Below are 15,953 nucleotides of genomic sequence, written 5' to 3'. Positions count from 1 at the left end.
GAACATCGCATAGAAGTCCTGGTTTGTTCTGCTGCCTTGTGCTTTGCTGCGGATATTGAGGTGTTGAGGAGGTGAAAGCAAGCGCGGTGCTTTGTCGACCCCTAAATGCTACTGCTATTTGTACCATTCAGATCCTTTTGAAAAAGTTATCTAAAATGTAGGCACATACCTAATTTAAAAGGTAGCTTAATCAGCTCATACATATGACGACGTGAACTGGAATCCATGAATTATGCCAATTAATCTTCACAGCGCTGCTTGATTGCTTTATGTCTTCTAATGCTAAAACAAACCGACATGCCTATTGCTTTGAATACTTCTTGTGAAAGGTAGTCTGAACTTTTGAGAGGTGAAAAAATGAATAAAGCTTGAGAAGGGTTTATATATATATATATATATATATATATATTACAGTTCTTAGCTTGCTCACTAGGAGGTTTTGTCAGTCCCAAATATTCTGGCAATGAGTCCTATTTAAAAATTGGACATATAAGACTGGCCAACACACATTTTGGTGCCTCAAATGTTAGACTTGTTTCTGGGTATATTTGACCTGCTGATTCCAAAAATGGTGCCAGTTTTCCCCTGTCAGCTATCGTTTTTGAGATACAGAACATATGCCATATAGCAGTCTTCATCTGCTTTCCCATCCTGTGATATCACAGGATGTCTGCAACCTACACCACTGGAGAAATTATGCTGTTTAGCTGGTATTGCACCACCTGACATCCACCAGGAAGTAGCAGCCAATAATGAAAGGATGAAGGCCCATTCTCTGTTCAGGTATCAGCAGCACACCAACGCCTTAAATCAAGAAATAGTTTTCTAAGATCTACAGAGATACTGCTGGAACACCTCAGCAAGTGAGAGTCCAAAAGTGGCAGGCTAAAACCCAAAACCTCAGCCATGGCTGATACCAAATAAGAAATTCCCCCCTGGGCACATAGAAAATTGGGCAACTTGGAAGGCACTGAACATACTGCACTCTGGCACCACGAGATGCAGAGCCAATTTTAAGAAATGGGGACACAAAGTGGAGTCCACAACATGCGAGTGTGGAGGATAGCAAACCAAAGTCCACCTACTACAATGCAACCTGAGCCCTGCCACATGCACAATGGAGGACCTTCTTATAGCAACACCAGAGGCACTCCAAGTGGCCAACTACTGGTCAAAGGACATTTAATATAATGCCAAGTTTTTTAAACTTTGTGTTTTTTAAATATATTACCCCTGTACCCTTGGTTTGCTTCTGATACTATAAATAAAATAAAATAAAAATCTGCTCTCCCATAAGAAATCATGCTAACCATATCTAAGAAACGAGAGCTGGTGACTCTGCTTTTAGGGAGAAAGGCAAACTTCTTTGATGCTGAGCTAGTGCTCTTTGTTACAGGCAAGATTCCTGTGCCTTCAGCAACCACAGAACCAGAAATTCAACAGGTCTCGCTTTCACAACCGGCAGGTTGGATTCAGGGAAGCTTCAGCCTCTCCGGCAACCAATTACCACTTAACCCAAGGGAAGAGGAAGGCTGCTCATTAATCCTGGTTCCCATGGCAACTAAAAAAGTCAGATTTGGGGTTGCTAACTGTAATAAAACATTCCTGCACCTGAGCAGAGCCTGAGGCAAAGGGGGGGGGGGGGTGAATGGTTTCTTCAGGGTCTGGAAGCAAAAATCTACCACAAAAGCTGTCTGTATTTATAAGGCATAAAAGTATAGAAGATCATAGAAATCTGATTGCTAAACCAACAGTCTATGAATGTCCTGGAGAAAAGACCATTAAAAAAATGATGCAAGCTTCTTGATCAGTGTCGTTTACAGACAGTGAACCATCAGGCTGAACAATGAGGGAATCCATAGCAGCAAATGGGGAAAAAATCACGTTTTAATATCTGAAGGATAATATGAATTGAATCAGCAAACAAAAATACAGGCAGTCCCCGAGTTACAAACATCTGACTTACAAATCTCCAAAAGGATCCTGCTTCCAAAAGCCTATTGAGATTTCTGGTTTTCCCAAAAGGTTATGCATTTTCCAAAATGTCCCCCCCCCCTCCATTTTATGTGACTGGCTTAACTGAAGGAGCTGGGGGTGGTGACGGCTGACAGGGAGCTCTGGTGTGAGCTGGTCCATGAGGCCACGAAGAGTCAGAAGTGATGGAACAAATAACAACAACCATTTTATCCCAAGACACAGAAGGGAGACCAGTGAGGACGGCAAGAGAAGAAAGCCTGGGGCTGGCAGGTTAGTGTGGGAACCTGCTCTGAGGTCCCAGGGTTTTTTTGTTCCTCTTCTAAATCCCATGTTTTGGTGCTGTCTGGAAGCGCCCAGAGTCCACCACTTTCCAGACTAGTCTGTTCCACTCTCAAACAGCTCCTATCACCAAGAAGCTATTTCTAGTATTTACCCAGAATCTCTTTGTAGTTCATTGGTTTGAGCCGTACTTCCTGGTCCATGCTACAGGTAATAAACATCTATTGTAGAAAATAAAGCATGAAGGAAACATCACAGAAAGCATTCCTCTTTCCAGATACATTTTCTTGAGATACAGGCATTCAACAAAGACTGAATGCACTCAGACATCACCAGAAGCCATCATGTCCCATCTATTTCATTAGCTACCTACTCGCTATTCTAGCTACAAATGAGACCATTACTTTGAGTCTCCTTTGGTAGAGAAAAAGCAGGGTATAAATGCAAATAATAATAATAATAATAATAATAATAATAATAATAGTTTGCAGTTTGGTCAGAGTAATTAGAGCTCTCTTCCTGAAAATATTGTTTTTATTTGCCTTTCTTGATGCCACCTTATGCTGATTCTCTTTGCAAGATTTCTATAGACAAGGTTTGCAGTTGCCCTCCCCAAAGGGCAAGAAAATATGACTTGACCAAGATTGCCCAGTGCTTCCATTAAATGAATGTTGTTTTAAATTTTAACAACAGCTTTAGTATCCTGATGTCTGCTCAACCACATTCTGATGTCTAACCCAATGCATCCAGGAGCACCATGCTGCCAAGCTTTGAATGCCAACCAGGAAAGTGTGATAAATGAAGTACTGTATTACAATACCTGTATAACAGATCCGTAGTGACATTATGTAAAATGACTAATACCCCATCCAGAATTGGCAGTGTTCCTCCTGCCTAGCAGGTGCTAGTGATCTAAAACTATTCACGGTTACTTCAGCTTGGTATCTGGCACATAATATCGGCAAAGGAACCAAGCTGACGAATAATACTGATGTGGTTGTTACATAAAACTAGGCCATGCCTGCCAGAAATAACTGCCTTTGCTTCAATAAATAGCCTCCCACTTCCTGTGCCTGCCTGTTTTTTTCTCTCTCTCTTTTCGTTCCTTCTATATTTACTCTCTTGCTATCTCTGTCTGTGGTCTCTGAGGCAAGAAAGTTTTCTGCTCAGAGTGACAGGAAATTTGCAGGCAGGCAATCCTCTGCGGGGCAGCATAGCTTTGAGCCCAACCCTGCTGCCTGAGACTTAAGGCTTGTACGCACAGCAGTGTCTCTCCATCAGGAGGTGGAAGCTGGAAACGCAGGCAGAAAGATCAAACCTGTTATCAGCACAAAGCCATGTACGAAGCCTAGACCATTGCTGAGCTGATGCACACCAGCTGGGTTTGCTTAATCTTGATAATAGCACAGAAAGCAAGGCTGCTCTGCTTTTGAATGATCTCCAGGGCACTGCTACAGACAGCAGACCTTTCAAGTTATTGTTGCTTAAATGCAAAACACCGAACCCTTCAAGGTCTCTTTAAAGCAGGTGAGCCTCAGACAGCGAAGGAGCATGGGACCATCCCCATAGCGGGTATTTGCGGAATTGCTTGAAGAGCACATTAAACACATTGGTTCTCATTTTATCTTCTCTCTGACTGTGTGCAAGGCCATGTCTGGTGCCATCTTAGCAGTGCTTCCTTTGTTATCTCTGGAGACTGAAGGCACGGAGACTAGAGACAAATTGCATCTTCTTCTTTTTTGGTCCCAAATTTACTTTCTCTAAATTGTGCTCAGAATTCACTGCCCAGAGTCATGCACTTCAAAAGCAGAATAACCACCTTGCTCAAATTTCATTCTGTTTGTGCTTTGATTTGTATTAATTTGTTATGAACCAGGACTTTTATCAGCCTTTTTTTCTGGTCTTGAGACACCCATGATGTTTTCCCCCCTTTGATAATGTTTGCTATTTCACCTCCCCACAAAATGTTTGTTCACATTTGACTACTCTCTTCTTATTAATATCAGCATTGCTTTATTTTAGTTATTAAAATATTTATGACTTCAGGACTGTGGAAAAGTGAAGTCAATTTAAGTTAATTTAAGACTTTATTTGCTTTAATATGCACAAAATATACTTTATCCACAGCTCTGTTTTGTTTTTTCAGTGTTGAACATGCCTGCCTATTTCTCCAATCCATACAGAAATACACTTTCAGAGTAGTTTTCTTTCTTCTCTTTGTACATTTTCCATATCCAGATTACAGCAGCAATATTCACAGGAAAGCTTAGCTACAATGTGTACAAAGAGCAACTAAGCCCATTTCAAAAAAATATAGGAAGCAAGAATTTGTAGCTCTATTGCAGTCTTATGAACAGGGAACAATACAAATAAGTTAAGGATTACAACTGCTGTAGGACATGCATACATTGCATGATTCAGGAATTGCTTTTAAAATGTTCTCCCTTTGTAACAGTGATCTATAAAGGCAGACTATCTAATAGAGTAGCCTAGTGTCCTTGAAAAACCATGCCACTGTAAGATAGTTAGAACCTAAACCTCAATAGGATTGGATCTCAACTAATCTTGGAGGTTAAAAGTGAGTCTGGTTAGTGCTTGGACAGGGAATCTCCAAGGAATACCAAGTCCTGTAGGATGTATTTCAAAGGAAAACAGTGGGAAAATACCACGGAATATTCGTTACCTATGAAAACCCCGTGAATTTTTTGGGTGTTATCATAAACTGGGAGAGAATTCATGTGGCTTAGTGGTTTGAGCATTGGACTTCAACTTTGGAAACCAGTGTTTGAATCCCCACTCAGCCATGGAAACCCACTGGGGGCCCTTCCAGACAGGGCCCAAAATGCAGGCCCTGTCAGATTTTCTCCTGAGGCATCCAAACGATGCCCCAGGTAAAAGCAAAGTAATTCTAGGCAAAGCAGGTAAACCCTGCTTTGTCCTAAATTATTTAGATGCCCCATTAGATCCAGGCCTTCCTGAAAGGCCTGGTTTTAATGGGATATGGGCCCTGTGGGGACTCACTCCCAGGTAGTTCTGGGACTACTCAGGGGTACATCCCCACAGTCTACCTCAGTTCTTTGGGCTTCTAAAAGCCCAGAAAACCAAGGAGGGCCCGTCCTCCCCCACCCCTCCTCCAAACCTTAAAAATAATTTAAAACTTACTGGGTAACCATGGGGCTGCTCCAGCAGTCCTCCTGGTGTGTACCAATGATGTGCCAGGAGATGGGGGAAATCGCTCCTGCTCCCTCCCCCCAGCACATCATTGATATGTGCCAGGAGGACTGCCAGAGCAGCCTCATGGCAACCCGGTAAGTTTTTGTTTATTTTTAAGGCTTTGAGGAGGGGGTGTTAGATGATCTGATGCCATCCTGAAAGTTTTTGAAGAAATGCTGACAGTCTGTACACTTCATTTTGTTCTGTTGGATTTTGTTAACTTAGATTTGTTTCAATTATAAATAGTAAAGAAATTGCAGGAAGATTGTTATTAATTTACTTTCTTGCCAGTATTTGCAGAGAGTAAACAAATTACTTTTTCCATCTGTTATTTTCCAGCCCATATTTCAATAATCTTCAAAATTGATTGTATTCTTACAAGAACAATATGTATTTTGATATTTCCTCCAAGTCATCACCCGAATTTACTCCCAACGATGAATCCATAGGACCGATTGCAAGCAGTCTTTATTTTTCCTGGGAGCACATGACCATTGCAGCCTTACTATTTCATTTTGTGCTTGATTATTTAGTAAATTTCTAACTGATAGTGCCTGAAGAAGCTCAATTACATAGAAGTCTTTGTGCTCTTATTTTTCCAGAGCATTTTAAGAAAAAGGGCTCAGCCATGGGCTGGTTGTTATTCTGGATCAGAGTTGATGCTGCCAAGCTGACTTGGCTGTGTTCATAATGTGACTCTCTCTTGTGTCATATGTGACTGTTTTCCTTATTGTGCACAAGAGCTTTCCTACAGGGAGAGCTCTTGATAATTATATTACTTTCCATGTCACAAAGGGACATTTGTTTGTGCAAGCACTTCATGTTTTACATGCAAAACAGACAACAAGGTCATGACTGATTCCTCAGATGGAAATGGAGAAACAAACAGAGGATTTGCTGTTTATCTGTCTGTCAGCACGGGTCTGCTGTGATATGCAGATGCTTCACGCTGCCTCTGGCTCCCAGGACCTGAGCAGATGGGAAATGGCATCTCTGAGGGATTTTGGGGAGGTAGATTATATTTGGGCGTTGTGACTGGCAAGCTGAATCTCTCTCTTTCTCCTGACTCCTTAGTTCCAGATTCCTCCATCAAAGCAAATTAGGCTACAACCAGATGGCAGCTTTCCTCATGGATGATTTAGACATACAGTGATAAACTGGAAGTACGCGTGTTGGGGGAACACTGTCTCAGGGGACAGTCAGCACACAATTACATCCCCCGCAGTCACTTCTATACCCTGCCTTGCCTGTGTTGAGCCAGCTAGATTGGTTGGCCTCAACCTTTAGCTACCCAGATGTTTAGATTTCAGCTCCCTGAACCAGCTAACAAGGCCAATGATAAAGGATGCTGGGAGCCGAAATCCACAAAATTGGAAGACCAAATTCTAGATTCTGTTTGCCTTTATGTTTGTAGTGAACAGCCTATGTCACGGGTAGAGATGGGAAGGCTTGGAAGAAAACCCAGAAAAATTGGGGGAGGGGGACAGTTTTTTCTCCCCAATTGTCCAGTTTTGCCCATTTTCTCCCAATTTTTCCAACCCCCACCCCCGAGCCTTCCCATCTGGAAATATGGAAGTAGTTAAAGAGAACCTCGAGATTGTGCAAGGACTAAATGTTTTATGCATGGTGTGTGACTGTTGTTTTATAGTGTTATCATTTTAATGGCTTTCATCTATTGTTCTTGTTATTGTTTTGATATGTGTTGTTTTATACATGTAAGGCATTGAATTTTGCCATTGATTATGCTGGGAACCACTGAGTGTCCCTAGGGGTGAGAAAAGTGGTATGTAAGTGCAATAAGTAAATAAATAAATACTCTCTAATCAGGGATTGGCAAAGTATGGCCTAAGGGCCACCAAACATCTCCCTTCTTTTTGAGACTCTCAGTACTTTTTCTGTCTCCATGGTTTTCAGGAGTGATTTTTTTTTGTTAAAACATTCACACTTAGCTTTCAGGAGCAATGATTTTGCACTGAAATTAGATGTATGGCCCTATCATCACAAAATCCCATAGACAAACATGACATGAACACCTTTTCCTTTCCTTTCTTTTTTCTTTTTGGCTCAAGTTGTAATGGGTCTAGACTGAAACATGCCCCCCCAAATCTTTCAAAGTTAACTACTTTGGGCATACACACTGAGTGATTTTTTAAAAAAATGTTAGGAGCGACTTGAGAAACTGCAAGTCACTTCTGGTGTGAGAGAATTAGCCATCTGCAAGGATGTTACTCAGGGGACACCCAGATGTTTTTGATGTTTTACCATCCTTGTGAAAGGCTTCTCTCATGTCCCTGCATGGGGAGCTGGAGCTGATAGAGGGAGCTCATTCACGCTCTCCTCAGATTTGAACCTGCAACTTGTCAGTCTTCAGTCCTGCTGGCACAATGGTTTAACCTACAGCACCACCAAGGGCTCCACCCTAAGTGATGTGTTGTGGTTATTGGAAATATTGAGGCCATTTGTGAGCTTCATGGAGATGTGAACTTGGATCTCCCAAATCTTAGAACAATAGTCTATGACAGGATGAGAGGAGCCTTTCGGGTCCTTTTGACCACAATGCATCCACTATTTTACACAGCTGGGGGTAACAGTTGGATCACTTCTGATCAGTTTTAAAGATTTTTCAGACTGTTTCAAGGTGCCCCAAAAACAGTATTCGGAGAAAAAGCTGTTTGGTAGATTTCTTTTTCAACTGAAAATAGCCTCTCCCCTGGATAATTTTGTTGAATGTAGGGGTTAGGAATGTCTAGGTGGGTTATTTATTTGTCATGTCAGAGCAACCAGTCCATTATATTACATTTCTAACAGAACAAAGCAAACAAACAGACAGATCCTCGCAGGATTGCAAGACATCCAGGCATCCCCTGTCTTCGTAGACGGCTGATTCTCTCGCCACAGAAGGTGGGGTGGAGGAATAATTCCTACTCATGATGTTACCTTTACACAGTGGTTCTGGCCCTATTGAACTAAAGGGAGCAACAGTTCGTCCTAAAATAATTTCAGATTTCAGAGTAAAGTGTTTTGATTCCATGTACTACACACAGTACATTGCCAATCCTAACCAATATAACACAAAGTAACACATGCTGCTACTATTTTAAAAAATCTAAAACAACTGTAATTCATGTCGAGTTTCCTCCTAGTTTTAAGCAGGAAAAGCTGTTGAGTAACGACCCTTCATCAGAACACCATTCCCCTTTCCCTCACATTTTTCTGATGCAAGCAACCTCTCTGCTATAGCAGCTTTTCACCCCAGGAGACTAGTTGCTATGGGCACAAATATGCAAAACTTCCATAGAGATTATGTATTATTCTCACTCTCATAACATACCAGATGTTAGTGCCAGAATTTTAAATTATCAGTGATCGAGGAGCTAGGAATTAACAAGGCATCATTAGGTAATGTGGTGTATGTATTATTAGCAATATTCTATTGGTCTCATAGTCTAATCAGTGCTACAAATGGAAGTTTTAGACTATCAAGGAAATGTCTGATCCTGCATCACGGGAAGCTATGCAGACAGTTAGCATTATTATTGGTAGCTTTTTTCAGTTGAGAAAGGCTATGGCTGAAGGGTCTGACTCAGGGTGTCCCAAAATCAATTAAACATAGCGCAGAAATGAAAAACAAACTCAATACCAGATTGCTCAGATCAGATAGCAGAGTTCCAAGACATCAGATGAAAAAGAGGCCACAGGATTCATGTGATGACGATACCACTTGATACAATGATGAAAATGATGATACCACTTGATACAATAAAGTCTCTACCTGGATATAATTATACAAATTATATGTAACAGCTTTTAAAACATTGGATCAGATAATAGGCACTTTGAAACTCTCCATAAAATAAAACAGGAACAATAATTATTAGATGGGAAAGATTTGTGCAAACAGATACGGTTATCCCTCCATAGTATTGCAATTCAGCCTGTGATTGTGTCTTATGTCAATGGGGGTGATGGTTTTCCTGGGCCTGAGTTGAACCTGGCTTTGTTGAAAGGTCCAGGTTTCTAATGAACGGAGTGCTTCTCCTGTAGATTCTCCAGGTCAAATTCCTGAAAGGGGCCCACAGCAGCCTTTCTCTGAGGAACTGTCTCTGAGAATGATTTTTCAGGTACAGAGGTTAATGAGATTGAACATAGAAACTAAGAGAAAGTTCCCAAGCTCACAAAAAGTCAGCCCATTTATTAGAAAAGAGAGAAAAGAAATCCTTATCTGGTTGTAAAGGCAAATGGAATGTTTTCCTTTCATTTCATGAGACAGGAAAAGCTTTATATTAGATGGGGAAAGGATTTTAGCTCAGTCTGGTCAATGTTGGAGTTTCATGACCATCTTATTTCCAAATGGATTTCTAGTTTCATGTTTCAAGTTTTGCCAGGTTCCTGTTCTGTGTATTGGATCTCCATGCTGTCTTGTTCTTCTGGATTTTGCATCCTTGGATCTTGTGGTTTTACCTTTGTACCTTGAAGTTCATGTTCATGAAGTTCATGTACAGCAGAAGCAATGAAAGTTCATGTACAGCAGAAGCAATGAAAGAGGGAAGAAACAGGAATATAATGTTTTAGACTATACTGTTTCTATCATATTTATTGCCTTGCTTACATATATCCTTCGATAAACTGCTTGCTGATTTTACTGTACTAGTGTGGTGTTTAAGGACAGAGGGAGTTCCTGCTCTGAAGTACAACACATATCCACAGATTCTGAATGCATGGATTCAGCCATCTATGACTTGAATATCTCTCTCCCCCCCCCCCAAAAATATATCTAAAAGAACAAGCATTGACTTTGTCATATTATATAAGGATCGCCATTTTACTATGCCACTGTATATAATGGGACGTGAGTATCCATGGATTTTGGTATCTATGGGAGTTCTGGAACTAAAAGGAAAAGATATCAAGAGTCCACTAATATTTTAAAAACTGATCCTCAGACTATAGGTGGGGTGAGAATGGGGACATGTTCTACAGGTGGATGTCACTGCTGAGAAAGCCTACTTTTTTGTTGTCACATGATGGCAACCATTGGCTGTGGTATCATCAAATGCAGCCTAAGATGAGGGTTTCTAGTATTGACTGGGCATGTATAAGGGGGAGCATTCCCCAAATTATCCCTGATCTGAGCTGTTTCAGCTTCTGTCTGTCAACAATAAAAGCTTGTATTTGACTCAGGAACTGATAGGCAGCCAGCATATTCACTTCAATGACAGTGTGATTTATTTTAACCACACAGCTATTGTGCCATAATTCTCATTAACTGCCCTGGCTGCATCCTATGGAAACCTGGGCTTCATAGTTTAGAAATCTACTGGAAGCCCCTGGTTGGGAATTCCAAATGTTCCTTCATAAACTGCCAATCCCAGGATTATTGTGGTTGTTAATGCATTATAGCTGGAAGAAACATTAACAACCTTAGATATGTAGATGACACCACTTTGATGGCCGAAAGCAAGGAGGAGCTGAGGAGCCTTCTAATCAAGGTGAAAGAAGAAAGCGCAAAAAATGGGTTGCAGTTAAACATAAAAAAACCCCAAGATTATGGCAACAAGAATGATTGACAACTGGGAAATAGAGGGAGAAAACGTGGAGGCCGTGACAGACTTTGTATTTCTAGGTGCAAAGATTACTGCAGACGCAGACTGCAGCCAGGAAATCAGGAGACAATTACTTCTTGGGAAGAGAGCAATGTCCAATCTCGATAAAATAGTGAAGAGTAGAGACATCAGACTGGCAATGAAGATCTGCATAGTAAAAGCAATGGTATTCCCTGTAGTCACCTACGGATGTGGGAGCTGGACCTTGGGGAAGGCTGAGCGAAGGAAGATAGATGCTTTTGAACTGTGGTGTTGGAGGAAAGTTCTGAGAGTGCCTTGGACCGCAAGAAGATCCAACCAGTCCATACTTCAGGAGATAAAGCCCGACTGCTCATTGGAGGGAAGGATAGTAGAGGCAAAGATGAAGTATTTTGGCCACACCATGAGAAGACAGGAAAGCTTAAAGAAGACAATTATTCTGGGGAAAATGGAAGGACAAAGGAAGAGGGGCCGACCAAGGGCAAGATGGATGGATGGCATCCTTGAAGTGACTGGATTGACTTTGAAGGAGCTGGAGGTGGTGACGACTGACAGGGAGCTCTGGCGTGGGCTGGTCCATGAGGTCACGAAGAGTCGGAAATGACTGAACGAATGAACAACAACCACAACCACAATACATTATAGCATTATTGGGGAAGTTAGTGTAGTACTCTCCCTCCCAACCTGTTTTTTCCCTCTTTCATTGCTTCTGCTGTACAATTATTAACTCTTACCTCACTCATTTCTACCGTGCACATGGGGTGTCAGCCGGGCATTGAATAGCTGGAAGAATTTGCAAAGGAAGGATAAGTAATCAGCAGCAACTTGAAGGACTGTGTTCACTACAGAAATGCTCCAGGTCCAGGCAGTTGGGAATCTTATAACATCCTATTCTCCATGTTGTATCATCCTGGTGATACATATGACCTAAGAGACCCTTAATATTTTAAATCAGGGACTGAAATAAGAATCACATCCTCAAAATTATATTGTTGATTTAGACAGTATATCTGTCTATTTGCTAAACTCATGTAATCATTTCTCCAGCCCTATTCATGTGTTATGGGGGGCTTTCTGAAATATTTTTTTTAATTAAATATCTTATCTCACGATTTTCCAGAATTTTCAAGTGAGATCTTCCTTTTTATTCATTTGGCTGGATCTAAATTTAACATAAGCTCCAGTGCTTCCAATGCAATTCAGTGAGGTCATAAGGGCAACTGCTGATCATAAATCATTTTAATGACAGTCAGGAGAAAAATCTAAATAGAGATATGCAGTCTAAACATCAGGCTGGAGAGTTTGCAGATTGTACCCCAGAGTCTTCAATTCTTCAAAGTTTCTTTCAGATCTTTTCCTTCCAATGACTTAACACAGTTCAAAGTGAATAGTAGTGCTATCAAGACAGGACTTGGGGGCCGTTGCCAAGGACTCCATTCAGCAGAAGGAACCAGGGAGACCTAAAGATTCACCAGGGATGGCTTACCACTGTTTGAAACAAGTGAAGTCATACACATAACAATCTAAAGAAGGGGATTTTCCTAAGATAAAACGTTACCAAATAGCACAAGTGAAAGCCACATTTCTAAATTTAACATCAGCTCCAGTGCTGCTCCAGCTAGTATAAATTATTGTAAGTATCAAAAAAAAGTGCACCAGATCCATTGCTCTGGCCCCAAAGAACATATTTTAGTGGAGGTCTTACAACTCTGAAGTCAGGACCTAATGCAAAATAATGATGATGATGATGATGATGATGATGATGATGATTATTATTATTATTTACCCACTTCTTGAGGCTCAAGGTGAGGCACAACACAGTTAAAAACACATCATTATAAAACATTATGTAAAAGAGATTTATTAAAATATATTTTTATGAAATACATATATTAAAATACTCAGAACAAAGATTAAAATACAGTAGAAACAAGACATGTATTTTAAAATTATAGTTTAAAATTGACCAGGTGGGCCTGCTGAAAGAGATGGGTCTTCAATTGTGTCTTAAATTCTGACATTTGATCTAGCTGTTGAATCTCTTCTGGCACATCACTCCAGAGTCTTGAGGCGGTCAATGAAAAGATCCTCTGGGGGGTGGTTTCCTGGCTCCAGAGAAGACAACCCCAACTCACTTTAAAAGGTTTGCCTCTTCACTAAGCAATGGAGAACTTTAGTGTGCAGCCTTTAGTGGGTGAGTGGAGGAAAAAGTAGTTAAAATGTGACCAACTTGGAAGAAAGATCATTTTCATAAAGAACTATAGAAATGCTCTGTTAGTATCTAGAACTTTCTGAGCCATCCCAAATCCAAAAGATAGATGTTTCAGCACAACTCACAGCAAGTATTTTGCCATTTCTTTTACTTTTGTGTTTTTATAATGGACTTGTTTGGGGAGGGCAGCATCAGTATTGGGAGAATGGTAAAGAAAGGTTGCAAAATAACATATTTTCTGTGTTGGGATGCAGAAGTTGTCCTCAGTAAATAATGAAATAAACAAAACATGAGACAAGAAAGAGCAGGATTTTATTCTAGCTTGTCCTAGAGTAGCCGTGTGTGCTCCTACCTATAGCTGGCAAAGTAAACAGGAACTGTCTCCAGAATCTGTTATCAGAGGTATCACAACAGGGATATGTTAACAACAAAACAAAGAGAAAAGAGACAAAAAATAAGTTTATCTAATCACCTACAACAAGCATGTATTGAAAAAGTGTAATTGTGAGCATAATCAAAACCGAAAAATCTACGTTGGTGAAAGAAAAAGTCACCTCTGTATCACTTTGAAAGGAATTTTTGAGTAGTGTCTCCCACATTTGATTTTTTAAGCAAATCTTTCCAGTAGCAAACTTTGGAAATTTCTTTATGAACCAAAGACATTCTTAGCCATTTGCACTGGCCAAATGTAGTAGTAGAGCTAACCCAACAGGGATTATGTAGGTATTAAGCATAAAAAGGCTGTTATGAGAAAAAAAAACTGAGCAGCAAACATAAATCATTGCAATGAATATGGATACAGGGAGTCTGGAAATTTATTTTAGCAGATAAGTACTTAACACTTTCTCAGTATTATAGCTGCATCTGCAGGTTCCCATTTTTCCTTTATGTTCTTTTTATTTTTTTAATTGCTGATTTTCTGAAAATGTCTACAAATTTTGGAAAGTTCTTATCCAAAAACAAATCACACAACCCTCCTACCAAGCCCCACTCGGAGGTTACCAAAATAGGTCCCTTGTAATGCATCTGAGTACAGGAATCCACCAGACTAACATGTACCAATCTGCCAAGTGGAAGCAGATGGGGTCATTCTGATTTACTGCCCTCTTTCCTGGTAGTTACTTATCAGCCCAGAGACAGCCTCATCATGACTGATGAGTGTTTGTGACACTGCTGACCTCATTGGATTTTTCTCCATTGTTAAATTGCAGACACACGGCTGGTTCTGGACCCTTGGGGGTGCTGTATTGATTTGCTTGGCTCTTCTGGTGGGGAAAGTGGTTTTGTGACACACAAACTGTGCTGCAGGGACGCGCTGATGGGACAGAGGCAGGAGAGGCAGAGCGGTGGCACTGATTAACTTACATGTAACCTTCCAATCAGGAAAGTATGTTTTCTACAGTTCAGGAAAGGCTACTTATTCCAACTCATATATACTCTCTCTCTCTCTCTCTCTCTCTGTATGTGTGTGTGTGTGTGTGTGTGTGTGTGTGTGTGTGTGTGTGTATATATATATATATATATATATATATATATATATTTCATTCAAGCCACAGATAGTTGAATCATGGAGATAACATCCATGAATATAGAAAGTGACAATAACAATAATAATAAACAATAGATATAACAGATTTTATTTGTAAATACTATTGATTACATATACAAATATATCAGATTATATTTGTAAATACTACTGGTTACATATGGAGCCCGCAGTGGGTTCAACCGCTGAGCTGCTGAGCTTGTTGACCGAAAGATCTCAGGTTTGAATCTGGGGAGCAGCGTGAGCTTCTGCTGTTAGCCCCAGCTTCTGCCAACCTAGCGGTTCAAAAACATGGAAATGTGAGTAGATCAATAGGTACTGCTCTGGCCGGAAAGTAATGGCACTTCATGCAGTCATGCCGGCCACATGACCTTGGAAGTGTCTACAGAAATGGCTTAGAAATGGAGATGAGCACCAACCCCTAGAGTCGGACACGACTGGACTTAATGTCAGGGGGCAACCTTTACCTTTACTCATTACATATTTTAAAGATTTGGTTTGAAGTCTGCAAACCCCATAGTCAGCTCTGTGGATCCTTGGGCTACAACTGCTATCATCCCTACCTCACATAGTCAATGTGAAGAATACTGGAAACTGAAGTCCAGCATCATGTGGAGAGCTACCTTGTTTTTGTCTCTGGGCTACAGACTGTGGCCCCTTTTCCCCAATCACGGGTTGATAAACATCCAAACAGGACCAGTTTCATCAGTCACAGGTTCATGTTCCCTTTCCCTTTATGGAAAGTGTTGAACCCTTTTGCAAAGACATTCCAAAGGAAAAACCAAAGCATTTTCAGAACTCTGTCTCCCTGTGCTTTCTTGTCAGGTTTTGTGCATTAAGCATGTTTTACCGAGAAAAAAAGTGTTTGTGCATAGGATTGTCATTTCATCTCTAATTCCGGAGAAAAGCAAGATGTGAACGGGGGATTTTGCGCCTTACACACTAAGATACTATGCAATACCAGCTCTTGCATACACTATATGAAAACCAGACGCTCCATCTGAAACCAGTTGAACTGAGTTTCTAAAGGAAACCTCCCACTGAAATTCATATGGAGTTTTTCTTCAAGCCCTGATCTCTCAAATGCATTAACATGCACTAGCTGAAGCCAGGCCATGCATTTTCCACAACTACTACTGCTGAT

This window comes from Anolis sagrei, chromosome 1 (genome assembly GCF_037176765.1).
Source record: "Anolis sagrei isolate rAnoSag1 chromosome 1, rAnoSag1.mat, whole genome shotgun sequence".
Classification (NCBI taxonomy): Eukaryota; Metazoa; Chordata; class Lepidosauria; order Squamata; family Dactyloidae; genus Anolis; species Anolis sagrei.
This window is presented reverse-complemented; position numbering follows the sequence as displayed.